The following is a 26,782-nucleotide window of genomic DNA, read 5'->3' as shown; positions in this document are numbered from 1 at the left end:
TTTGGTGGGGGATCCCCCAGGGATCTGGTAAGTCAGTCGCTGAGTTCACGCCCACACGGAACATGCGTGCGTGCTGTGCCCGTGCTCAGGGCCCTCAGGCGTTTGCCATTACTCCTTGGGTGAGAATTCATTCAGGTTGTCACACTGTCCCAGGCCTTGGTTCCTTCCTGTGTTTCACCCATGAAAAGGGCTGGGCAGACCCTGAAGATGTGTTTGCAGAATATTGTGGAATTCCACAAGTGCCTTTTCAGGATCCTAAGAACAGGGCCAGGCCTCTTACAGTGTCAGAGCATCTGGGTGACCTAGGGCCAAGTGTGCTCAGTTTTACAGATGGGGAAACTGAGGCTTCAGAAATCACGGTCCTTCACCAGTGGTGAGTGAGTGGCAGAGAGGGTGCCGACCCCTGAGCTCCTGGCCCTCTCCACTGCCATGCGGGGTGCAGCCTCCAGCCTCTCCCTTTATAAAACCGCCCTGGGGGGTGGTTTTCACAGACAGACCCCCGCATCAGATGGACCCTTTCCAACTATTATTCTCTTTTTCCCCGTTAAACAATACACACTCACACCCATACACAAAATGGAAAATGATTTCCATTCACCCGTCTGGTGGTCAAGTCATGTTTGACGTCTCAGAGGGTTTCCATTTCTCTAAGGGAAATGTGGTGAGACCTACCTAGTCTAGTCAGTGAGCCAGAAAGCACCCCATCCCCGTGTGCAGAGCCAGAGGAGTCCCCACTACAGTCGGCATGTAAATAAGGTGGCACCCATAGGGGAGCAGCGGAGAGAACAGGCGGGAGACCGGGAGACAAAGGGAAGAGAAAAGGAGGAAAGGCAAACTGAGCAAGTTTCCGGCACAGGGCAGAGCTACCTTTGGGGACACACCCTCTGGGGACCTGGTTGTCCGATCCTCAGACAGTGTGGAGCAGGGAGGTCACGAGGGGGCCCTAAAAAAAGACAAGAGCTCCTCAGCCTGACCATCCATCCTGCAACCCGTTCCCGTTCGCGTTTGAGAGTGAAAGGCAGAGTGTTGGCAGTGATGCTGGGACAACGGGCAGAAGCTAGGCTGTCCTGGGCGAACTGTCGTCCTGATGACAGTACACGTCGAGCGCCAGACGCGGATCTGCTGTTTAAGCCTCACGAGGACCCGATGGCGTAGGCGCTGCTATCATTCCCGCTTTATAGGAAGAGTACAGGAGGAACAGAGAGGCAGAACGCCACGCCCAGGGTCACACAGCCAGTAACTGGCAGAGGCAGGGTTTGCAGCAGGCAGTTTGGCTGCCCCAGAGCCGGGGCCCACAGCTTCACACCTCACTGGCCCTGGAGGCTTGGATGCACCAACAGCTTTGGCACAGACAAGACTCCCTGTCGCTTTCCACGACTCAGCTCGTGACCTTTTGGTTCTTGTCATCCCTTCCCCGCTGTTCTCAAAGCCCGATTTAGCCTGACTTCATCTGTGGTCGAGCCCGAGGTGATGCGGGGGAAGTGCCCTGCAGGTCCTGTCCTCTGTGGCCCCTGCACCTACTTCAGGCTGGTCTCTCCCTTCTTTCTTGCCTTGTAACCGCTCTGCTGTTCAGACAAGGTCACGGGGACGGATGGACTGGGTCAGACACGGGAAGACCCTCTTGAAGACCAGTGTGGGGAGTGGGTTGTCTGCCTGAGGGGACTCTCAGGGGCCACCGTCTGGGGGACTAAGTGACATTCAGGGGCCTCTCCCAGCTTGAGGAATATGAGCTTTTCTTTTGCGACAGATTCTTCCGAGACGTTGCATTCCCTTTGTCAGTTTGTTTTGGCTCCCAGCCCTGGTTTCTCAGAACGTCAGCGGTACTTTCTCCCCTGCCCGTTTGTTGACACATCCTGGTCGGGCAGCAGAGCCTGACCCTGGTGACACTCCAGTGAGCAGACAGGTGTCCCAGGAGGCTCAGATTCCAAGGGCCTCTGAACCCACTGAGCCTGTGCTGAAGGCTCTTTATTTGCATAGTAGAGCAGCCCTGTGGCTGGTTGGCTTGGCCCCGGCCCTCTGCTCCCGGGACGCCTGGGTCTGTGCAGCTCTCTGTCCTGCTGGGCCGAGGGGAAAGGCGAGAAGGGCAAGACATAGTGCACACGCTGTGGGTGTGCTGAGACCTGCCGCATCCAGGATCCAGCGGTGTGGACGCCCGCCTCCCAGACCTGCATTTGCATCTCTGGCCAGGCAGCCTCCTCCTGAACTCCCTTTTTAACTAAGGGGAATAGGAGGCTGGCTCCAATGGCTGAATTATCAGGGCAGACAAGAGGAAAATCTCCTATTACTGGGCGATTGGCTTATTTTCACTTTATTTACTTTAGAGATCGCTCCGCGTTGAGCTCCGGGATTTGGTGAATGGATGGAGCTTTGCCACATTGAAGCTGTGTAAACACAAACCCTTGCCCGCTGGTTTGGAAGGTTGCACTGGTGCTGAGGTGGGGGAAGGAGACCAGCTTCCCGCAGCACTACCCTGATCCAACACAGAATGTCAGGAACCCCCTTCTCCCCTGTGCCTTGAGGCTGGATGCACAGAAATGCACCAAGCATGGCTAAGAGCTTGGCTCCAGTGGAGTCACTGGTCCTTACGACAGCCTTGCAAGATAAGTGACTATTATTATTATTCTCCCCATGTTATGGATGAGAAAACCAAGGCTGCGAGAGCTGGAGTAACTTGCTTGAGGTCATACGGCTCCTAAGAGGCTGAGCTGGGATTTGAACCCAGGCAACCTGGCCCCAGGGTCACGGGCTCAACCCAGCCTGCCCCTCGGGATGCTGAGCGCCGGGAACAGTTCTGACTCTAACCAGCCATGTGTCCTCGGGATTCACTTTTCTGGCCGGCAGGGGCTGGGTCACCACATCAGCTCTTGTTCTTGATTGTGATCAGTTGTGCTTTTCTGTCCCCTCTTTGTGTCTTGCTGTCGCCTGATCCTGCATCTGCTCAGGGCAAGGTACTTTATTTCTGGGGTGTGGTTGTCCTGCTACAAATGTGGCTACGTGTGTTTCCTAGTTCTCCAGCAGGCATTCTTTCTAGCATTTTTATCTTCTGCGCTGTGTCTCTCTGGCACATTTCTTTTGTTAGGGGGAGGGGTTCAGCAAGGCATTTAATTAATTAATTAATTAATTAATGAACTTTTAATATTTTAATTCTATTGGAGTAAGTTGATGTACAATGTTGTGTTAGTTTCAGGTGTACAGCAAAGTGATTCAGTTATACGTATATATATATATATTTATATATGTATATTCATTCTTTTTTAGATTATTTTCTTGTATAGGTTATCACAGAATATTGAGTAGAATTCCCTGTGCTATGCAGTAGGCTCTTATATATAGTAGTGTGTATATGTTAATCCCAAGCTCCTGATTTATCCCTCCCACCATGTTTCCCCTTTGGTAACCATGAGTTTGTTTTCGATATCTGTAATTCTGTTTGTTTTGTAAATAAGTTCATTTCTATCTTTATTTTTTAATTAGAATCCACATATGAGTGATATCATATGATATTTGTCTTTCTCTGTCTGACTTACTTCACGTCGTATGATGATCTCTAGGTCCATCCATCTTGCTGCAAATGGCATTATCTCACCTTTTTTATGGCTGAGTAGTATTCCATTGTATATACACACCACATCTTCTTTATCCATTCATCTGTCATTGGACATTTAGGTTGTTTCTATATCTTGGCTATTGTGAATAGTGCTGCTATGAATATCGGGGTGCACGTATCTTTTCAGATTATGGTTTTCTCCAGATATATGCCCAGCTGTCTGGCACGTTTCTTGTTGCTTGTCATTACCTTCTCCATGAACTATACTAGCCCCTGCTGTGTTGTCCTATACTCAGGTTTTGGGGGTTCATCTTTGCTCTGGGCTCGGGGTTCTGGCTTCAGTAGGTGTGGTGTAATTCTGGGGACGAAGGCAGATGGAGAAGCAGCAAGGCCCCCAACAGACTCCCACAGGGACCCCTGCAAATAAGAGAATGTATTGAGTGCCTGCCATGTGCCAGGCACTTTTTCTCATCTAGGACTTAGCATCCCCATTTTACAGATGAGAAAACCGAGGCTCAGAGAGGTAAATCGGTCATCTGAGTCCACACACCTAGTTCTGGTATAGACACCTCCCTCAGGGACACCCCACCATGCTGCTTCTCCCTGCGCCCCACGCTGGCTGCCTGCAAAGAGCTGCCTTGGTGAGTGGAGGGCTCTGCTTGATACCAGAGCTCTGTTAACACACCTGTAAGATCCCCTGACTCCACACCAGGTGAGCTGCCCCAGGCACAGCCCAGTCAGAAATACAGGGGTGGGGAGGGCCAGTTAAAGAGTCTGCTCTGGAACTTCTTTTTAAGGAATGCAATTTTAATACATTGAACCACGGCTCAAATCAGAAACAAAGACACAGAAAGGAACTGCTAAGGGAGATGAATGTTAATGAAAAAAAATGACTAGGCCTCCATTATGTAATCACACATTGCAAACTAAAAATATTTTTTTAAACGCACAAGACCTATTTACTGGAATTAGAAATAGAATCAAAAGCTCTAATTTGTACTGAATAGTGATCGTGTTATTCCACTCACACCACATCTGAATTTCCTGACAGTGGAGGGGCTAGATCAATGAGGTTTTATTAAATGTTAATGCACTCCCCCCCAAAAAAAACCCTCCAGAACAAAAGCAAAAGGGTTGAACACCTACTGTGTGCAGTGCATTGTACTGGGAGAAAGAACAAAGCCCACAGTACTTCTTCTGACAGCATAGGAGACCCCTGCCGAGCGAGCAGGACAGACTGTATGTTCTCTAGAGGGACATGGACTTTGGAGAGGCTTAACTAGTTAGGCGAGAGCAGAGCGGGGCCTGCAAGGATGGTGGAATTCAGCAGATGGGGGTGGTGGGGTCCTGGAAGAGTGTTGCGTGGGGGCTCTTCAGTCCATCTTAGTAGACAGCATCTGAGGACCAGTCTGCATGGAAATGAAACCGATGAATTTCTGCCCAGGCTGTAAGATGTGCCTTGACCCTCTCTGTATTTCTAAGGGTCACCTCCTCCTCTGGCTGGCCTCCACTGACTCAGTTTACCATCTAAAAGCGATGAGGACCCAGGATGCGGCCCTGGACCCTCTGAACCTTCCTGTTTCCTGTGGATAGAGGCTGTCGTATAGAATGAAGCACAGCTGGCCCTGCCTGGCACACGAGTGTCTGCTCTGGAGGGGGCATCTCTAGAATTTGCATGGGTGTGGGGGTGTGTTACATGGACCACGCTCCGTTAGGAAGGAGATGGTGATCGGAACCCCACAGAAGGTGCTGTGGGGCTGAGGGGGAAGCAGGTAGGCCCACCCTCAGAGACTGACTCACTTCGTACAAACTTATCCACCAGGAAAGCCAAACAAAACAGACGGCAAGGAGAAGCCAGGTGATACCCTTTCAACAATAGGCCACTGTTGATTTCTTTCCTGTCTGCTGCCTTGTCAGCCCTGGTTGGTTATAGGGCCAAAGGCAGCTTTTCACAGTTGGCCCCATCCGAGGTCTGGTCACAGTGGTTGATGGAGACCTCTGTGCCCCTGCCTGCCTGGGGCTGTGGTGTGTCCCTCACCGGGCAGCAGTGCCGTGCTCCGTCTGCAGCCGGCGGAGTCTCTGGGCTAGGCTGTCCAGAGTCACTTTAGAAAGAGATGCTCAGCTTCCCTGGTGGCGCAGTGGTTGAGAGTCCGCCTGCCGATGCAGGGGACACAGGTTCATGCCCCGGTCCGGGAGGATCCCACATGCCGCGGAGCGGCTGGGCCCGTGAGCCATGGCCGCTGAGCCTGCACTTCCGGAGCCTGTGCTCCGCAACGGGAGATGCCACAACAGTGAGAGGCCCGCGTACCGCAAAAAAAAAAAAAAAGAAAAAAAGAAAGAGATGCTGACTAGCACAGAGATGGTCCTGGCTGACCATCTCGCTGTCACCCAGGGGACACGCATACCCACCCCACTGCCGATGGCAGTGAGCTGTACCTCCAGGCCAGCTGAGCATGTGTTTTCTTTCCTGGGACTAAGACACAAGCTGAGCGACCAGCTCCCGTCCTCTGGCCCTGCCCCATCTGATGGAGTCCTGATGCGGCCCTCCTAGGATGCAGTTCTAGAACTCAGCGCCGGGGGGCCAGAGCCGGCAGATGGGTGAGCAGCTGTGCTTGGTGGCAGGTTCGCGTCGGGAGGAACTTCTCCGCGTGCCGCTTGCGGGCTCCGGCCGCCTCACTGATGAAATAGCTGTCCTTCCCATCTCTTAGGCAGGTCATGACCGTGGGATGAAGCAGTGACAAGGTGAAAGTGCTTTGAAGTGGGGCTGCTTATATTTTTTGCAGCCCAGTGGTTTCCATCCATTCATCAAGTTGGGCTTAATTAACCATTTTCTTCGTAGGTCATCTACCGGGTCCACGTGGTGTCGGCTCATGCCTGGGTGCCTTTTAATAGGGTGGCTGCACAGTCCAGTTAGGGGACTGAGGCTTAGCTGGCGACCTATATTCCAGAACTCTCTGGCCCGCCGAAGCAAGACCCTCAGCTGGCAGTGGGAAGCGTCGGGCTGCCTGGGACCTCAGGGAGCCTGCACTCTGCTTCCATCCACAGCAGCCTGGAGACACCCACAAATCTAGAGAGAACCTGAAGGCTGGTCGTCTTCAAGAAACCGTCCACAGTGGGTCCTGTTGTTCAGAGCTCCTGCCTTCCCTTTGCAAATATTTGCCCAGGCGTGGGGAGAGTGGATGTAACCACGGATAAGAAAGGATGGAGGATGCTGGGAGTCAGGCAGTGCGGATGTGTGTGGTCAGACACCTGTGGGCTTAACTTGGTGTCGATATAGTCAGTTCTCATTCCCGGAGTGCCTCCCATGTACGGAGCCCTGAGCTGCGAGATGGGGCTAATGTTACCATCCTTCACTTAGAAGTGAGGAACCGAGAAGCTAAGCAGCTCGCTCAAGGTCACACAGCCGGTCAGCGTAGAATCAATCCAAGCACGGGCACTTGGACAGCAGAGCCCCCGCTCTTAAGAGGGTCAGTCATGTGACACTGGTGATGATCCTTCATACGGATGGAGCTCTTTGCCGTGTACACAGCCATCCACGCAATGCTTTTAAATCTTTACAGCAGTGAGGTGAGCGTTAGGCTGGGTATTATAGACCTGACGGTGCATAGTAAATGAAATTATGATTGAGGAAACAGTTGGGAAATTGTAAAATGCTCTACAAATATGGAATAATTGTTGACTCCAATTTACAGGTGAGGAAAAGAAAGTCAGAGAGGTTAACTGGCTTGCCTGGGGACACATAGGTGACAAAGCGCCGAGTGGAGATGCCAGCCCGGGTCCTAGGACCTCCTAACTGGTGCTATTTGTTTCCTTGACATCATCAGGGAAAGACTGGCTCTGAGTTTATCTGTCTCTTCTCCATCCCCGTCTCCCCTCCCTGCCCGCCACCACCAAATTGGTGCCGTATGAAAATTAGGCAGAGAATCTAAAGGAGACTAAGCTCGCTTTCCTTAGCTTGGCTTCCTTGTCCTAACTGAAAAGGAGAGTGAAGTTAAGGGTGGAGCTGGGGAGGGTATCTGTCAGCACGGGAGCGGGGGGGGGGGGAATCCTCTGTCTGCTGCTGCCTTCTACGTGGCGGAAGAGCCCTGGGAAGGGGTGGGCAGGACAGGCCATTTTGCCCCCGTGGATGGGCCAGCACGTATTTTATGATCTCATGAAACTGTGGACACAAATTTATTTTAAAATTGTGAGTTAAGCTGGAATCCAGGGTCCGTCCCTGGGGCTTGTGTGTTCACGTGCAGTATTTATAAAACAAAGAAAGCATAAATATTTTGTCTGAAAGATCTTAGGCTTGCTACTGAAAAGATGAAAAGAAAACCTCTAAAGCATCAGCTCTGCAGTGCAGCCTTTTACGACGTGGAAAAGTGCTAGAGTTCTATCTCACACTTGAAGCAGAGGGAGGGATTCCTTTTGCTAACAATGTCTTATTTACTTGCTTGTTTATTAATTTTTGAAAAGATAAGAAATGAACACTTATTTCACACCTTCTAAATGCAGAATCTATGTTCTGAGCATTTGTATGTGGTGGCTCATTTATTCCTCACAAAGACCTTGCTTATTTTTTTTTTATTTTTATTTTTTTGCGGTATGTGGGCCTCCCACTGCTGTGCCCTCTCCCATTGCGGAGCACAGGCTCCGGACGTGCAGGCTCAGCGGCCATGGCTCACGGGCCCAGCCGCTCTGCGGCATGTGGGATCCTCCCGGACCAGGGCACGAACCCGTGTCCCCTGCATCGGCAGGCGGACTCCCAACCACTGCGCCACCAGGGAAGCCCAACTTATGTATTTTTAAAATGAGGCTATCAAGATTCTGAGAGATTAACTTGATTCAAACTTCCCAGATAGTAAGAAATGACAGCAAGATGCGAGATAAATATGTCTGACTTCCAATTGATGTTATTTCCTCAACAACAGACTGAGAAAATCTATTTTCATTTTCTTTGTTTTTCATTCCTTCTTTAATCTCAGATCTTCCATCTAGAATCCTTCCTCCCATCTGAAATACCACTTTAACAAATGTCATTTAATGAGGATCTGTTTGTGACAAACTAGAGTTTTATTTATTGGAGAATGTCTTCATTTCTCTTATTCTTAAAGGACATATTCTTTAAGGCTAGAATTCTCAGATGACAGTTACTTTGGTTTAGCGTGTGGAAGGTATTCTACGTCGTAACTATTGAAAGGGAACGCTTTCTCTTTGGCTGCTTTTAAGAATATGTTGGCCTCTATTTTTCATGTCTCTTAAGCTTCCATATTTTTCTGAGTCTTTGTCTTTTTGGGCTGCATTTGGTTAATTTATTTTGACCTAGCTTCTAGTTCACTGCTTCTTTCTCAGGTTGTATCTACTATGCTATTAAGTCTGTCCACAGTTTGTGATTTCAGTTATTTAATTTTTATTTCTAAAAATTCTCTTGGGTCCATTTTTCTTGAAATCTTCTTGATTATTTCTCATGTGGTTTTTTTTTTGGTTGTTGTTCCCTGTTCATATTTACCAGCTCGTCTTTAATTTCTTTAATTACATTATAGTCATTATTATAGTCAGAACCTGAGTATCCCATTATCTGAAGACATGCCTGGTCAGTGAGTTCCTTCCTTTCTTGCCAGCTCATCAATGCTTTTAGAAATATTGTTTTTTATCATTTATACAAGATTTTCAGTGGGAGGTTCAGTCTAAGTACTTAGCCTGCCATAATGTGGGAAATAGCAGTCCAGCATATTTATTTAGTATTGACAAAATTAAGAGAGGAAAAAGCAATCCAATGGAGGTCGGCCTTCTGGACCTAGAAGCCCACCCTGTACTGAAAGGCTTCTGTGAGTGCCCCAAAAAGCTCATGAGATACCTCGGTGAGGATCAGTCATGGCGTGGCTCACCCAGCAGAGACTTGTTCTGTTCAGCACCCACCCACCGAGGACATGATGCCAGAAGGAGCATTGACCAAACAAGAGGAGGAGATTTTCAGGAGTTATCTTATCTCTGAGAGTTTCCAGGATGGATGTAGAGAGGACCACTGAGTCCAAGGCAGCCTCCACCTCTCCTCCGCCTTTGCTGCATCGAACCCCTCCATCCTCTTGATCCCACTTCTAAATAGCCTAGCATCCATCCACCTGTACCTCCTCATCTGCCTCCGCCCTGGTCAGGACACACCAGCGTTTGTCTGGACTGTAATAGTCCCCTAACGGGTCTCAGTGTATCCACTCCCCCTCCTCCCCCTCCTAAATTCATTCCCACAAGGAGCCCAAGTCACCTTTTTAAAATTTATTTATTTATTTATTTTGCGGTACGCGGGCCTCTCACTGTTGTGGTCTCTCCCGTTGCGGAGCACAGGCTCCGGACGCGCAGGCTCAGCGGCCATGGCTCACGGGTCCAGCCGCTCCGCAGCATGTGGGATCTTCCCGGACCTGGGCACGAACCCATGTCCCCTGCATCGGCAGGCAGACTCTCAACCACTGTGCCACCAGGGAAGCCCCAAGTCGCCTTTTAAAAATGCACGTCAGATCCTGTCTCTTGCAGCCTTTAGGTGTAGCTTCAGTGATTTCTCACGGCTGTGTGGATGGAGTCCCAGGTCAGCATTAAAGCCAGAGATCTCATCCCAGAGAACAAAGCTTAATCCTGCCACTTCCTTGATACCAGAGGAAGGTGGGCCTGCATCTCCCTTAGGGGCCAGGAAAACATTTCCAGGGTCCCTCCCTCGAAGCCCCTCTCCTGTCTCAGTGATCAGCGGGGGATCAGAAGCCCACCCCCACCACCCTCCGGCAAGGGCCTGCACTTGCTTTGACTGGATGGGGCCCTGAGCTGAGCAGAAGGTCGCTTATTACCCTGAGTGATGAACAAAATTGGAATCTTTTTGGAAAGGAGGAAGGGAAAAATGAGTGACGTTAGGCAGGCAGCCAGGGTCTGCTGCCAAACCTGACCCAGACCACAGCTGGCAGTTGATTTCAGAAGTCCCAGGAGGAAAATTAAGAGACTTTCAGGGCGCTCTCTATCCTGAGATCTATAATGAGTTACTTGAAGCCAAACTGAGGACACCTTCTGTCTGTGTGTTCTGCCGGCAGGTCCCGCCCTGACCACAGCTGCCCTTCAGGAGACTGGCCTGGAGCCACGGTCAGGCCACTGGGCTGCTTGTCAAGGGTGGGGCAGTGGCGACTTGCCACCTTGCCTCGTCAGCCCGGCCTGGGGCTCCACCTGGCACTCGGCGCGGCCACGGAGAGAGCTCCAGGAGGACCCCGGAGACCGGGATCCAGAAGAAACCGCAGGAGAGACCAGTCAAGGTGAGCTGTCCCCACCCCTGCCCACCCCGGGTGTGTAGCTGCACACGAGGCTTCTTATGGTGAGAATCAGAGGTTCCTAGAGGCAAGTGCAGCCACCTGCAGGAAGGCTGGGCCGAGCGAGCAGAGGTTCTGAATGATGCCACAGGAAACAGTATCTCTCATCTTCTGTAGCCCCTCTTAAAAAGTGTTGGTCAGCTTACCCAAGTGGACTCCCAGACCATGTGGCCCTTGTGTTTTCTGCGTGCCGGGTTTGTGGAGGGCTGCAGAAAAGGCTCACTGTCCCTCCAGGGCCTGCCTCTCTGAACAGAAAAAGTAAGTGCGTGAGAAACCAACGTGAGAGCCTTCAATCAAGGGTGGTAGATGAATGTCACGGGCAATAGTGGGCCTCCGTGGTGGGCGAGAAGTTTGAGTTCCAGGCGAGGCGCAGGGGTGACAGCTTCTAGAAGTTGTCTGCTAGCCTGACATTCTAGTTCCCCCAGTTCTTCAGCCAAAAGGAAATACAGTTGAAGATGGAGTCCGGATGGCAGCACAGTGGGGTTTAGTTACGGGTGACCTATGTAGCGTCCACTGGGGGCTGAAGTCACGCTTATTTGGCCACCGTGATGTGTGTTGTTACGTTTTATGTGTCTGTCTTAAACCTTCAGATTGTCGACTCCTTGAGGGCAGTCACAATACTCTACTTCTCTTATATTCTTCGCGAGGTCGCTACTCAGTAATTGCGTACTGTTTGATTGTTCGCTGTATACCTATGCGATAAAACGTGATCAGTCAGGGCCTAGAATTTTCTTTCATTGGGCAGAGTCGCCATCAGCATCTCCTGAGCACCTCCTGAGGTGGGAGAATGTCAGATGCCTTTGCCACTAGAGCTGGCCTGAGTGTATTCATTCCTTAGGGCTGCCCTATGAGTGCAGCACACTGGGTGATTTAAAACAACAGACATGTGTTGTCTCACGGTTCTGGAGGATGGAAGTCCAAAGTCAAGGTGTCGGCAGGGCCCTCCTCCCTCTCCGACCTGCAGGGGAAACCCTTCCTGGCTTCCTCCTTGTTCTGGCAGTTGGTCGGCAATCTTTAGCGTTTCTCGGCTTGCAGCTGCATAATCCACGCTCTGCCAGCGTTGTCACATGGTTTATCCCTGTGTGTCTCTGTCTTCACGTGACTGTCTTCTTCTGAGGACACCGGTCATATTGGGGTAGCTTCTGAGGTCTTGGGATTTAGGACTTCACTGTGCCTTTTCTTGGAGATCGTAGTTCAACCTGGAACACTAAGTGAGTTCTTTTCAGTGACAAGACTAGGACGTACATGGGGCCGGCGTGAATAGTTACTGTGTCCCTTTATGCAGGTGGAAGGAACAGGGAGATGAATCAGTGGGCCGCGTCCTCTGTTCTCTTGGCATCCTCCAGGGAACGTGGATGGGCCCAGTGGAACACACATGACACTCTGGCCAGTGATGGGATGCCATGCTCCTATCACTGCACCTTTTTTTTTTTTTTTTTTTTTTTTTTTTTTTGCGGTACTCAGGCCTCTCACTGTTGTGGCCTCTCCCGTTGCGGAGCACAGGCTCCGGACACACAGGCCCAGCGGCCGTGGCTCACGGGCCCAGCCGCTCCATGGCATGTGGGATCTTCCTGGACCGGGGCACGAACCCACGTCCCCTGCATGGGCAGGTGGACTCTCAACCACTGCGCCACCAGGGAAGCCCTGCTGCACCTTTTTTATAGGACAAGTCAGGGAGAGGCCTCAACAGAAGGGAGCAAACAGACCATCTGGGCTCCGGTCAGCCTTGACTTGGGAGGAAGGTGGAGAAACCCAAGCTCAGAAGGGGGTGGAGAGTGGCACCCCCTTCTCCTGAGAGAACAGGAGCTCCTGGGCCCAACCAGCTCATTGCCAGGCAACCCAGAGGGTGTTCCAGATGCCAGATTTGAACAACCTGCTGGTCTTCAAACCCAGTACAACTTGGACCCCTTGCTGCCAACTTTCTGCCTCCCGGTCGGGACCCCTTAGTGCACAGGTTGTAAAGCTGAGGCCAACAGGCCATGTGTAGCCTGTAGATGTGTGTTGTTCACCCTGGCCAGTGTTCACATTGTTTTTATATTATTTTTGGAGTAAGTGCTGTATTCACATAGCTCAAAAGTCAAATCATTATAGAAAGATACCCAGTGACCTCTTATACCAACCTCCACCTGCCCATCCTGCCCCCTCCCAGTAACCATTTTTATTTGTTTCTTATTGCAAAGAAGAAGCAGTACAAATATACATTCTCCCTCCATCCCATTCTTTCTTACATAATTATAGTATACATACTACACACGCTGTTTTACCTCGCTTTTTTCGCTTCATTGATCTTGGTGATCTTTCCCTATCAGTGAACCAGGAGCTTTCTCCTTCTTTTTCACAGGGGTGTAGTATTCCGTTATATGTATCGCTATGAACTTCCCTCTGAGAACTGCTGCATCCCATAGATGCAGCGGTTTTTTGTATGGTTGTGAGTGTTCTGTTGTATGGATGCACCATCATTTATTCAACCAATCCCTGCTGATGGACACAAGCTGTTTATAGCTGTTTGGTGTTTATTACAAGTAACGTTGCAGTGAATAAAACTGTATTTCGTCCTGTACCTGAACATGTACAACATTTTAAAATTCGGAAATATCTTTGAATGACCAAAAGGGCTGGGAACACTGGGTTCTGATGAGTGTATGTTGACAGCCGGGTGGATCGAGTGGCAGCTGTCTCTAAGGGTCCCTAACTGGGGACCAGCCTGCCCACGTTTTCTCCACCCCCTCTCTGGCTCTTCCACTAAGACTAAGTGCTGACTCTCACTGAGCACGTGAGGATGCTGCTTTTCTCATAGTAGATTAAGAAGGAAGGGAAATTGCTCTCATCCTAATGTCTCTTCAAAATGGAAAATGAAAGTCAGGGAGGCTGTGTTTTTCCAGAAGCAAGGGAAGGGCAGACGTCTACGTGGATGTGATTCTGCTTCATTTGCACCTGATGGGTCGGCCCTTGTGTGTTATCGTCCGAGCGCTTGAGCGCACCCCTGCCTTGCTAGGCCCCTGCCTTCTTCTCATCTCAGAGTAGGAGGGAAGGAACTCTGCTCGCTGGTTGCTTTTGCTCTGCTTGGAGAACTTCAGCTGCTCAGAGACCAGCAGTAAAAATGAACAAGAGAGTCAAGGGTACTGTTCGATGACATATATCATCTCACCAGAACCCCACGAGGACATGGTATTCCTACGCCTGTTTTATAGACAAGAAAACAGTAACAGAGTGAAGTCACTCGGCCAAGGTTCCTAACTTGTACATGGCAGACCTAGGATCTGACCCAAGAATTTCAGGCTCTAGAACCTGTTGTTTTAGCCGATATATTATGCTGCCTCCAAAGTCTTAAAAAAGAAGTGTGGTTTACGGTTACACCTTTGTGACTGTTGTCAGTGGTGGCATGGTGAGGATGGTCACGACAAAGAGAACATCTCTGAAAATGGGTGAGATGGCGACGTGCCCCAAAGGAGGCACATAAAGAGGATGCCATTTTGTTCTCCTGACAAAGGCGGTCGCTCATCCTTTGTGGTCTGTCACATTGTATGGAGAGGAATTGGCTTCATTGCCCCTGAGGGGCTTTTATACCCAAACATCTAGGGAGCGCCTTCTGCATGCCAGGCCCTGTGCCTGGCGTGAGAGATGAGACGAAAGAGCCACATCCTGGTCGGAGGGGCCGAGTGAAGACATGTGGACCGAAAGCTGCAGTGCCACCTGGTACACGGATGTGTCAGGCTGGGTCCTGAATTTCTTGACAAAAGAAACAAATTCACTGTGGAGTAAGGAGGTGGGTGGTTTCCTGTCTTGGGTCCACCGTTGCCTGATGAAGGAAGGAAGCGGGGCCCGGAAGCGGAGGCTGTGAGTTAAGGTGTTGAGCCATCTTTCTGCCCGCAGCCTGGGGGGAGGCTGATGGTCCTGCTCTCCGGAGGCCGTGGGCTCCTTGAGATGGCCTCAGCTGGGGTCGAGAGGCGGCCGGAAGGAAGCCTCCTTTCCCCTCGCTGTCCCCCAGCTCAGCTTTTCTCGTTCCTGGTCATTTGTTGAGCAGCTGAGCTCGGCTTACCTCCCTGTGAGGCACTTACTCTCTTCCCCAGTGAAGGACCAGCCTAGCTAGCCTGGGGGCAGGGATGGGGCCCGGAGGGCACAGTTCACACCCCAGCAGAAGGATCTGCAGACCGGGGCTTCTTGTCACTGGGACACGCCTTTCTTGGTTTTTTATTGTCACTGTTTATCTTTCATCTCCCCCAAGTTTGCAGCATCTGTCATCTCTGTGGTTATCTTAGAACAAGGGGTGGGGGGTTGCTTTCTATTTATTCTTTCTTGAGTGTGACGCTAACCACAAGGGCCTACAGGCAGGGGGATGGGGAGGGAGCCAGTGCCTCTTCAAACCCTGTGGTCCTCCGTGCAGCTGGGGCTGGTGGTGAAACTGACAAGACCAAGGTGGTAGATGTGCCCCAGTGACCGTGAGGGCTGGGGGGATATGACCTGTGCTTCTGTGGATGAGCAAAGGGAGCGAGTTGCTTTCTGGGTACAAAGGAGAATTTGGAGTCCGGAGGGAATACAGACAACAGGCATTTCTAGGGCCACAGCTGTGTGGGCTTCTCCGTGCTGGCAGCTGGGTGGACATTCAAGAGAAGAATCCTGTGTCCTTCTTGTCCTCAAGGAATTTAGTGACAAGGAGAGGAGATAAATAACAAGGATTTACTGTAGAGCCCACGGAACTATATTCAATATCTTGTAATGGAAAAGAATCGAAGAAAAAAGAACATAGATACATACATATATATGTGTATATGTATAACTGAATCCCTTTGCTATACACCTGAAACTAACACAATATTGTAAATCAAGTATACTCCAATTAGAAAAAAAAGAGGAGCAAAATGTACAGCTGAGCTGTGCTCTTGGGCCTGTTTTCTCATTGGAGAAATGAATGAGGTTGAACTTGCTGAGGATTCCTAACGGGGTCGGTGGAGTAGTGCCTTGCTGTGTTTGTGAGTGGATCAATCACCTGGGGGTCTCCTTATAAAAGGAACATTCTGATGCGGTAGGTCTAGTCCAAGGCTGAAGATCCTGCATTTCCAACAGACTCCCAGGTGCTACTGCTGGTCCAAGGACCACAGTGCTTTGAGTGTTGAAGCCCCGTAGGGCATTCTGGAAATCTGTGGGGTGGCTTTGAACTGCCATGTGACTAAGAGATGCCCTTGGCATTGACTGGGTGTGGGTTAGGGTACAGTTTAGGGTTAGGGTATGGGTTAGGGTACAGGTTAGGGTATGGGTTGGGGTATAGGTTAGGCTACGGGTTAGGGTATGGGTTAGAGTACAGGTTAGGGTTAGGGTACGGGTTAGGGTATGAGGGTATGAGGGTATGGGTTAGGGTGCAGGTTAGGGTACGGGTTAGGGTACGGGTTAGGGTTAGGGTACGGGTTGGGGTTAGGGTATGGGTTAGGGTACAGGTTAGGGTATGGGTTAGGGTATGGGTTGGGGGATGGGTTAGGGTACGGGTTAGGGTATGGGTTAGGGTTAGGGTATGAGTTAGGGTATGGGTTAGGGTATGGATTAGGGTACGGGTTAGGGTATGGGTTAGGGTACGGGTTAGGGTATGGGTTAGGGTACAGGTTAGGGTACGGGTACGGGTACAGGTACGGGTTAGGGTATGGGTTAGGGTTAGGGTTAGGGTCAGGGTTAGGGTTACTCCTTGTGGTTCCACATGCAAATCAACCCCATCAGTGAAGAACTGTCACCTGCCCTGGCAAACTCAATCCAACACAAAGAGAAATCAGTTAGTACCTTTGACATAGTAGTGTGAAACATTTTCAAAGAAGTTATGCCCAAAGCCCAGTGATTTAGGAGCTGGTTGTTTTGGGACAAGAAGCCTGAATGGAATAAAGGCAGAGTCCTGAGGTGATTGGATAATTTCCCCACTCCACGCGTTCTGTCTAGTTTAGAGCATTTCCAAACATACATTTAACTGAAAAGGGTTTCAGTGCAATGTGGAGTTACTGCAAAGGCAAGGAAACCTTTGTAACAGGAGATTCGAGACTCCATCTAACAGGCATAGACTTAGGGCAGCACATATTGAATTAGCAGGTGCCTAAGGTGCCAGCATCTCAGGGAGCTTCTGTATAGATGCTGTTTTAGAAATAGTTTATAGTCTACTGTATGTATATGTATAATGTAATCTATCTATCTGTATACATATATATAGGGAGTTCAGTGATAAGAAACCTCTTGCAAAATTTATATATTACAATGATTTTCTTTGGGGTTGCCTGTGAACTCTGATGTTCTCATTAGAGACCTACCAAACAACTTTTTCCAATCCATCTTCCTCTCCCCTCTCCCTAAAGGAAAAGGATAATGTTTCCAAGGCTTTTTTAATGCTAAAGACTGAATACTGGGATTGACATATATACACGAATATGTATAAGATGGATAACTAATAAGAACCTGCTGTATAAAAAAATAAATAAAATAAAATTCAAAAAAAAAAGACTGAATATGTGTGCCTACCCCCTTCCATGGGTGGAGTTTCCAGGTTAGAGACTTGTTTTCCATGATACTTTGTTCCCTGTCTCAGCATGCTAAAGTATATTACATCATACTTGTATATAAGGCTTCGCTCATTCACAAGAATACTTTACTTCTTTGTTTTCTCTATTTCCACACTTGTAATTTAATTTCACGGTGAGGTGATTTCCTTCCTGTTATCAGATGCAGACAGGTGAACGGGTTTGTTGTTTCTCATCCTAACATGTTGTATTCTGCTGTCCTCTGCTCTTTGATTTCCTTGTGCTCCTTATATGGGTCGTTTAGCCTAACCTTACCCCTCACGAGCAGGTATAAGCATTGTCTGCCTCATTCTGGGTTCCAGGGCAGTCACGCATGAGTACTTCCTTACTGAAGAAGTTATTATTTTGTTATAAATGGCATTCCCTTTTCTCCTTCAGATTACAATTAGAGCTCAATGATGCATATGAGTCAACTGATTTATCTAGGAGTTTTATTTCCGGCGGCAAAGGGGGCGCTTCCAAATATTTGTTATAAAAAGGGGGTGTTGATTGGAGAGGGCGGGGCACCACGGACGAAATGATCTCGGAGGTCTCTGACCTTCTTTGTGCAACGTAGAAAAAACAGTAGATGACAGGCAGTGTGATTTGTGAGTAAACTGAAAATCATCCTATCAGGGAAAGTTGGTGTCACCCATGATGTCTGCTTGGATGAGAGGCTGTGAGTCCTCGAGCCTGGGAAACTCTAAGAAACCAAACAACAAAACCTTGTTCCCCTCCCCGACCCCGCTCCTCACACTTTGACCCCACTCAGGATCATGTGAAACTGAATCTCTGGAGTGAGGCCCAGGCATCTGGAGTCTAAAACTGTCCCCAGATGATTCTAATGTGCTGAGAGGTTCTGGTTGTCCCAACTACCGGAACCTATGAAGGTGAGCCTATCAGAAAAAGGTTTTTGCAGATGTCATTCAGCTACAGATCTCCGGGTGAGACCATCCTGATTATCCAGGTGGGCCCTAAATTCAATGACAGGTGTCCTTATAAGAGGCATGCGGAGTAGAGACCCAGAGAGGACAAGGCTGTGTGAAGACAGAGGCAGAGCCTCTAGTGATGGAACCACAAGCCAAGGGACACCGGGAGGCACCAGAAGCCAGAAGTAAGGAAAGGACTCTCCCTAGAGCCTTCAGAGGGAGCACGGCCCTGTGGACACCTTGATTTAGGACTTCCGGCTTCTAGAACTATGAGAGAATCCATTTCTGTTGTTTTAAGATACCTAGTTGTTTCTTTTTTTCTTTTTTAACATCTTTATTGGAGTATAATTGCTTTACAGTTGTTAGTTTCTGCTTTATAACAAAGTGAATCCGTTATACATATACATATACATATGTCCCCGTATCTCCTCCCTCTTGCATCTCCCTTCCACCCTCCCTATCCCACCCTTCTAGGTGGTCACAAAGCACCGAGCTGATCTCCCTGTGCTATGCGGCTCCTTCCCACTAGCTATCTATTTTACATTTGGTAGTGTATATATGATACCCAGTTTTTGATCATTTGTTTCGGCAGCCCCAGCAAACAAATGCTCTGCCTATAGGGTGGATAAAATTTGGTGAGATGGGGACTTCCCTGGTGGCACAGTGGTTAAGAATCCTCCTGTCAATGCAGGGGACATGGGTTCAATCTCTGGTCCAGGAAGATCCCACATGCTGTGGAGCAACTAAGCCCGTGTGCCACAGCTACTGAGCCTGTGCTCTAGAGCCTGCGAGCCACAACTACTGAGCCCGCACGCTACAACTACTGAAGCCCGCGTGCCTAGAGCCCGTGCTCCGCAACAAGAGAAGCCACCGCAATGAGAAGCCCACGCACCGCAACGAAGACCCAATGCAGCCAAAATTAAAGTAAATTAAATAAATATTTTTTTTTTAAAAAGGACCATTTAAAAAATTTTTGGTGAGATGGAAGGAGTAAAGGAGTTTTTCAGAAATGGAAGCAAAATGAATGAAATTGAGAAGGCACGGCTAGAGGTAGAATAGAGGCAGAGTGGCTACCACAGAGGGCTGTTCCTAAGACGAGTGGGAACTCCTTCTGTACAGAGCCCCCCCAGAGCACCCCAGAAGTTGGCGATGCCTTTCCTCTCCATCTCTCCTGGCATATTTCAGGGAATTGGCTTTGCCACACCTCCTTAGAGCACAAAAGGCCCAGGAACCCGGGAAGTGAGTTTGAACTTCCTTCCACAAGCATGGGGGCTACCGGGGGATGCTGAGGAGGGAACTATGTGGCGAAGTTTGGAGGCCTGCCTGCCTGGCCTGGCGTTGCACGTCTCAACACTGGGTCCCTTCTGCTCTCCGCCCCTCCCTGCATTGGGGGTTGGGGGGGACCTCTTTCCATGGCGGCTTCATGAGTTTGAGTGAAGCATTTGTTTCCCAGCCCGGGAGGTCTGGGTGACTTCACCAACATCAGCGTGTGGATCTGCCGATGTCTTAGAAGTTGATCCCTTCTGCAGACCCCTAACTAGAGCTCCATCACTTCTGAGGAACCCCGGAGGGACCGTCCTCAGCCCACCACACTGGAATGAGGGCAGCCAGCTTCCAAGCGTGCACAATGCCAACTGTACTTTGTTAATAACCAGGCAGTTATCTTTTGGAGGCATCTCGTGGGCACTGCGTTGAAACCCAGACCCAAACCCTACTTTCTGCCAACACAAGCAAGGGAAGCGTTCTTTATGGAGCCTGGGAAACCAGAGTCCTCCCTGACTCTTCGGCCAGCCCAGCGGGAGCTGACGGGTGAGAGTGTTTGTACTGGAACTCACTAATCATGTGACTAGATCGCATGTGTGCATTTCCCAGGCATTGTTTTGAATAGCAGACTCAGAAAGGACCAGTAGCACGGGAGCAGAGAGGTCACCCTAAGAATGATTGCCTTAGGGGTGGAGAAGCGATTAAATGCTGCCTGGCAGGAGCTGTCTAGGGACTACAGTGCCCTGAACTGCAGGTGGGCAAGGGGGCCTGGATGGGATGCAGAGAGAAAGAGAAACAAGGGAGCAGCCACCCATCAGCCGTGTTGGAGATTTAACGTCACCTGGTGTCCCAGATATGAAGGAAGGACACAGGAACACCTTCTTTTCATTTCATGGGGATGAACGTCTTTACAGAAAGCAGGTCGGGCTTCCCTGGTGGCGCAGTGGTTGAGAGTCCGCCTGCCGATGCAGGGGACACGGGTTCGTGCCCCGGTCCGGGAAGATCCCACATGCCGCGGAGCGGCTGGGCCCGTGAACCATGGCCGCTGAGCCTGCGCGTCTGGAGCCTGTGCTCCGCAACAGGAAAGGCCACAACAGTGAGAGGCCCGCATACCGCAAAAAGAAAGAAAAAGAAAGCAGGTCACTTCCTCCATGGACACCCCCCTTTGACACTGTGAGGTCAGTGGCTTCTGTTTTAATGTCAAGGGCGAGGCTGCAGAATGCTGGGTGCAGGTCGGAAGGCAGCTGCTGACCTCGAGGTGCAATGTTGGGGTCCCCTGGATAGGATGCTCTGGTAGAGGTCATTCTGGGCATCCTCCCGCTTCCAGGAACCCCTGCCCATTATGGGTTGTGAAAAAGGAGGGCATCTTCAAGTGAGCGTGATGCTGAAGCCAGGGACGGAGGACCACTGCTGCCGCTAAGCCTCCCCGGGTGCTGAGCTGCCCCCTCTCGAGCCTTCCTCTCGTTCTGATCCTGAGAGAGGGCACCAGTGAAGATGTTTCCAGTCAAGCAGCAGAGTGTTCTGAACGCAGACATACAGACTGTTTCAAAACCTCCACCTTCGATGTCGTCCTATTGGCAAGAAAACCAGAGGGATTTTCCTGGCATGGGTGGAAGACACCCACCGATCTGACACTAACTGGCCCCCTGAACTGTGGGGAGAAACTGCACCCCAGGGAGTCATGCCTCCCGGAGAATCCTTGCTGTGATGGGACGTCTAGGGCTGGCTGCCTTCCCACAGGTGGGGACAACCTGGAGAAGGGCGGCCCCAAGACCAGCCACAGGTCCATTCAATGGACAGACACGGGGTGAGGCCTCCTGCTCAGCACTCAGGACAGGGCCGAGGATGCTGCTGGGAACAGATCAAGCTGCCCTCGGGGAGCTTAGGTCCAGCAGGAGAGGCAGAGGTCAACTGATGCTGCATTGTTACAATGGGCATACATGCTAGAGAGGGGTCAAGGTCCCTGAGAACCTACAACAGTAAACCTAGTCTGAGGGTCTTAAAGGGCATCTGCCCCTTTAAGATCTGCCGTATTTACAAATGGACCCTCCCCATTACAGATGAGGAAACTGGCTCCCAATTCTGTCTCCATCTCGGCCGGGGGGAGTTCACGTCTGCTGTGGTCGGGGCCAGTTTGACGGACATTGTAGGGACAGTGTCGAGGTCCAGGAAGTCGTAAAGCCCTGCAGTGGATGGGGGAGTGGCAGGGTGCCCGCAGCCCGGGCTGGCGAGGGGCTCTTGCCACAGGCCCTATTCCTGAGAGGCAGGAGCTCTTCCAAGGGATGGGTGAATCCCTGTGGAGCTGTTTGTCCCTGCGTTGACATCAGAAATAACGAGCATGCTTGGGAAGCAGCCGTGGCACGGTCCGTGCTCAGGTGTGGGCCCTGCCTTCAGGCTGCCCTCCAGCCTTTCCCTCCCCTCCCCTCCCCACTCTGAGCCGCTGGGCCAGCCCAGGTCGCCACAGCCCCTCGCTGCTCTAGTCTCCTTGTTTCTGTTTGACTCCATCCTCCACGCTGTCTTCAAACTGTCCTGGTTCTCTTACCCTTGGCTGTATGACCTCAGGCAGGTGACTTGACCTTTCTGAGCCTCGTGTGTAAACGAGGGTGGTCGACATCATACACGGTTGTAACTGGGATCAGTTAGGACAATGTCCTTGCACCCAGCACAGCGCCTGGCATGTATTAGCTGCCTTAAGTGCATAAGTTTCTGCAACCCATGATAAGTCCTTATCACCAACGAAATAAAGAATGACCCCCTTAGCATTCAGCTCATCCAAGAAGCTTCTGTGGACTCCTGTTCTGTGCTAGTCATTGTGCTAGTGCTATGGTTACAAAATGAGTGAGCCAGGATCCCTGACCTCCAGGAGCTAAAAATTTAGTGGGGGGATAGATTTGAATAGAACCAAGTGTAACGCAGTGTGATGAGTGATGTTTTAACAGAAAACACCAAGGGCGATAGGAGCACAGAATAAGCAACTGAGTCCGTTTGGCCTGGCCTCCCAGGCTCCCAGGCCCCCAGTCCTACCTCTCTCGACGTGAATGCCCAGGCATAGTCTGTCAGACATCAGCACTCAGTCTTGGGAAAGAGCTTGTTCTGTTGGGAAGAAAGCAGGCACTTTTTAAATGTTGATCAGTTTTGCAGCAGTGTCTTTAATATATACCAGCCACCTTGAAATACATCTGATTAACCACCAGATCTCACGCTGAGCCTGTGTTTGGCTTTGATGTACTCATCTGCAAGGAAATATTGGAAAGCTAATCATCATAGGACTTAGCTCTTATAAAACGCCTTTTATCTTCAAAGTGGTTTACAACCACTAATTATGAGATGAATTAGTGTGAACAGCAACCGTGTCACAGAGACCCCCAAACCATTATCAAGGCCTTTAACGTATATTATAATATAGCAAGAGAAGTGTGAATGGTGCTGCTGAATATTAGTTGCCCAGACTTGGAAGAGTTATTTTATAGCGGTAGAGACAGCTGTTCCCTGTCTCCCTTGAGGCCAGACAAGGAAATTGGACCTAATTCGAGGGAAAAGGAGGCAGAACATAGCGGTTGCATAAGCCACAGCAGGCAGAGTGGTGAGTTGCCCTCTCAAAGGTGCTTCTGTACAGCTGCCCCTTTAAATGGGCTGGTGGGGCATGTGGCCTTCCTGGTGGCCTGTGGTGGGTGACATCACACCATGAGGTCCCCTCCCACTGGGCCATCAAAGGTAGATCATATGTCTTCATGTAGTGTTTTTTTGTCATTGTGTTGCTTTTTTGTTTATGAGTTTCTTTTGTTAGAACTGTATCTGGGGTGGAGGAGGCCAGTTTGGGTTCCATAATGGGAAGAATGATAACAGTAGCTAACACTCGTAAGGTACGACCCTTGCCTTCATTGTACAGGTGAGGAAAGTGGGGCTCAGAGAGGTTGAGTAACCTGTTTGTGGCCACACAGCCAGGGGCTCGGGGGCTCTGGACTTGGACCTGATGTTCTAACCCACCACAGTAAGAGGCCTATCAGAGAAGGGGTGGGACTGTCCGAAGCCCCCCAGCACTGTTGAAGAAGCAAAGAACAATCTGATACAGAACAGGGAAAGACTCCTTTCCAGACTGGCCTTGCTCCTGTGCTTACTAGTTTAATCATGAGCAGTGGTTGGTGAAGAAGCAGCATCTTTATTCATCTGTCTCACTGTCCTGGTCCCACCAGAGGGTCTTCCCAGGGCTGTGGGGTGTCGGAGGCCACAGGCATGAATGTCAGGGAGGCCACCTGTGAGACCCTGAAGCTTGGGAAAAGCACATTTTCCCAGGTACTCAGATGGATTTAAAATGGGCCCCGAGCTGTAAGTCTAGGGTGGGGAATACAGTTTAAAGAGGCATCTTCACCTGTGCAGACCGTGCTGGGGATTCAGAGATCACCCACTCGGGAGACCCTGGGCAGAAACATTAGCCTCACAATTTCTTTTGTGCTGAGAGCTGATGGTCGGTAGCTTGACAGTGGCCATGGTAGGAATATTGACACCATAGAAATAGGCAGAAGCTGCAAATCGGGGTTCTTCCCCACCCGCCCAGGGGGACTGATTGTTAAATATTGCAGTGTCTTTTTTTCTAACACCACTTCTGACACCAAATGTGTGTCCTAGGATCCAATTCAACTCTAACACTAACACAGACCCCACAGGGTAAAGGCTCAGTCCCACAAGACTGTCCCCATTCAGATGCCAGCTGCACATCCCAAGTTGTTACCCTGTTGTACTCCACCCCTCAGACCTGCAAGCCCTGTACTCACCCAGCCTCAAAACCGAAAAATGAGCCTGGAGACAGCAACAGAGACATGAGTGGTTTATTGAATAGGGGATTTTACATGTCGGAAGCAAAAGCGCCCTGGAGTGACAGCCCGCCGTGCACGGCAGACGGCAGGCAGGACCTGGCAGCGGTGTTGACTCCCAGGGGAAGAGGGAGGTTACCAGTTATAGACGGGATTGCCATAGGTTGGCCCATCAGCTGGTTACCAGGAAAACCAGCAGAGGACACACCCCTCACCACCCGTTTGATCCACTATCATAGTGGAGACGTTCTGATCTAAAGATGAGACCAGTCACTAGCTGGGGCTGGGGGCAAGTACTAGGCACTTATTGATTAGACTGTATGGTTAAGAGGGAAGGTCAGTCATGTGAGCAGGTGTGGGTGCAGCAGGGACTGGTCGAGCGGGGGATGTGCAGAGAGCAAGGGAGCAGCCACCTTGGGGGGCCTCATCATACGCCCCCATACGTCTGACCGACTAGCTGTAAATTCTGAGTTTCCCACAACCGCTCCTCAGGTTCAAAAACTCTCTAGTGCACAGAACTCAGGAAGGTGCCTTACTTATTATTACCAATTGTTATAAAGGATACAACTGGGGAACAGCCAGAAGGAAGAAAGCCCAAGGCAAGGGAAGGTAGGGTATGGCATGGGTGTGGCACCCCCTAGATCTTCCATGGGTTCACCGACCCGGAAGCTCCCCAAGCCCCATCCTTTGGGGCTTCTTTTTTTTTTTTTTTTTTGCGGTACACGGGCCTCTCACTGTTGTGGCCTCTCCCACTGCGGAGCACAGGTTCCGGACACGCAGGCTCAGCGGCCGTGGCTCACAGGCCCAGCCGCTCCACGGCATGTGGGATCTTCCCGGACCAGGGCACGAACCCATGTCCCCTGCATCGGCAGGCGGACTCTCAACCACTGCGCCACCACGGAAGCCCAGCAGTAATCTTTTGATCTTCGACTACAAGTTTTATTTTTTAGCAAAAACTCCCATGTATCCTGGCTCCTTCCTTGCCTCTTGGGAACGGAGCGATATGAGAGACTGCCTTCCAGTGCTAGGGTCCTCAAGAGTGTCCTCAAACAAAACATAATTCTCAACTTTTAGGCCGTGCATTCTTTTCAGTCGCCACTTCTAATCACACGGTTGGTTCCTCTGGCCACCAGCCCCCATTCCTGAAACCGAGCCAGAGTCACTCCTTAGCATGAACTCAGGTGTAGTTGAAAAGGGGCTCATTGTAAATAACAAAAGACCCTTCTTTCGTTCAGGAAATTCTGAGGGTTTTAGGAGCTCTGCACCAGGAACTGGCACAAAGACCAGATAGATATTTTTCCTTGTACCACCAATACGTTCCCTTCTCAGCCCTCACTCTCAGTGGCCAGCTAGGAAGCCAGCACACACTTACTGAGCACCTGTTCTATGCAAAGTACCAGGCTGGGAATTTGTTCATTTAAATGATCAAATATCCATTTCACACTTACTAAGATTTCTTGATAGGGCTTCTGCTTTTGCAGAAGAAATAAGACATATCACGTGCACTTGAAAATCTAGCTGACTGGATCAAGCCGGGGGTTCTAATGCATGAAGCATGAAAGAGTAAGTACTCAGAGGGACAGAGGCCAAAGCAGTCCAGACCAGGGAGTCAGGGAAGACTTCTTGGAGGAGGCGGACTTAGAGCTGGGCCCTGAAGGCACATACAAGGCTGAGAGTTGGCGCAGACTGTGGAACGTTCTTACAGGGAGGGAGGGCGAACTGAAAACTTCCCTTCATTGAGTCCTAGAAAACAAACGCAGCCCCTGTACGCCTCTGGTCTTCTCACTTACTCTCAGGGGTGGTAAGTTCGAGTCCCAGCTCTTCCTGATGACCCTGGACGGGTCATGTAACCTCTCGGAGACTGAGATGTTCATTACTAAAAGAGGGAAAAGACAGCCAGTCTGGACAGCGTCACAGGATCACTATGGAAATGGGATGATACAAGTGAAAGTTCTTTTTAAACAGTGAAATATAATTAGCATCATTATGAGTTTATATGTCTTTCATTATTTTATCACCTCCCAAGGAGTCATCTCACTATCAGAATTTCGAACTAAAAAGAATAATACTGAAAATGCCCTAGAAATTACTGTAAGAGCTCACACTTACCAACCGCTTACTGTGTGCCAGGCATCGTTTCCAAGTGTTTTACCCGTTGTTACGTTGCCTGGTCCTCACAGGAAGTAGGTACTGTCACCTGCTTTTTTACAGATGGGGCAATTGAGGGTTAGGGCCTGTGTGGGTGGCATGTGGGTGGCCCAGAGCCTCTCCTTCCCCCATGTCCTATGTACCAGATGCTTTTGGTGGCCTGCCCTCATCACAGTGGGAGGATTGGCCATTTCCTTGTCCTGTGGCCGCTTCCAGCTGCTGGCCTCTGTCCCTT

General features: G+C 50.2%; 1 protein-coding gene across 1 annotated transcript in view; it reads left to right on the top strand.

Annotated features, from left to right (window-relative positions):
- The first annotated feature begins 2,378 nt into the window (after positions 1 to 2,378).
- CRACR2A (calcium release activated channel regulator 2A) overlaps positions 2,379 to 26,782 on the top strand; it is a 103,994-nt gene continuing 79,590 nt past the window's right edge. Inside the window, exons 1-2 of the mRNA XM_081250260.1 lie at positions 2,379 to 2,435; positions 10,600 to 10,815. The gene's annotated coding sequence lies outside the window, so the exon portion shown is untranslated. The remainder of the gene's footprint in view (positions 2,436 to 10,599; positions 10,816 to 26,782) is intronic.

This window comes from Mesoplodon bidens, assembly GCF_964165515.1.
Source record: "Mesoplodon bidens genome assembly, chromosome: 11".
Classification (NCBI taxonomy): domain Eukaryota; kingdom Metazoa; phylum Chordata; class Mammalia; order Artiodactyla; family Ziphiidae; genus Mesoplodon; species Mesoplodon bidens.
The sequence above is the reverse complement of the archived record's forward strand: the minus strand, read 5'-3'. Positions and strand labels throughout refer to the sequence as shown.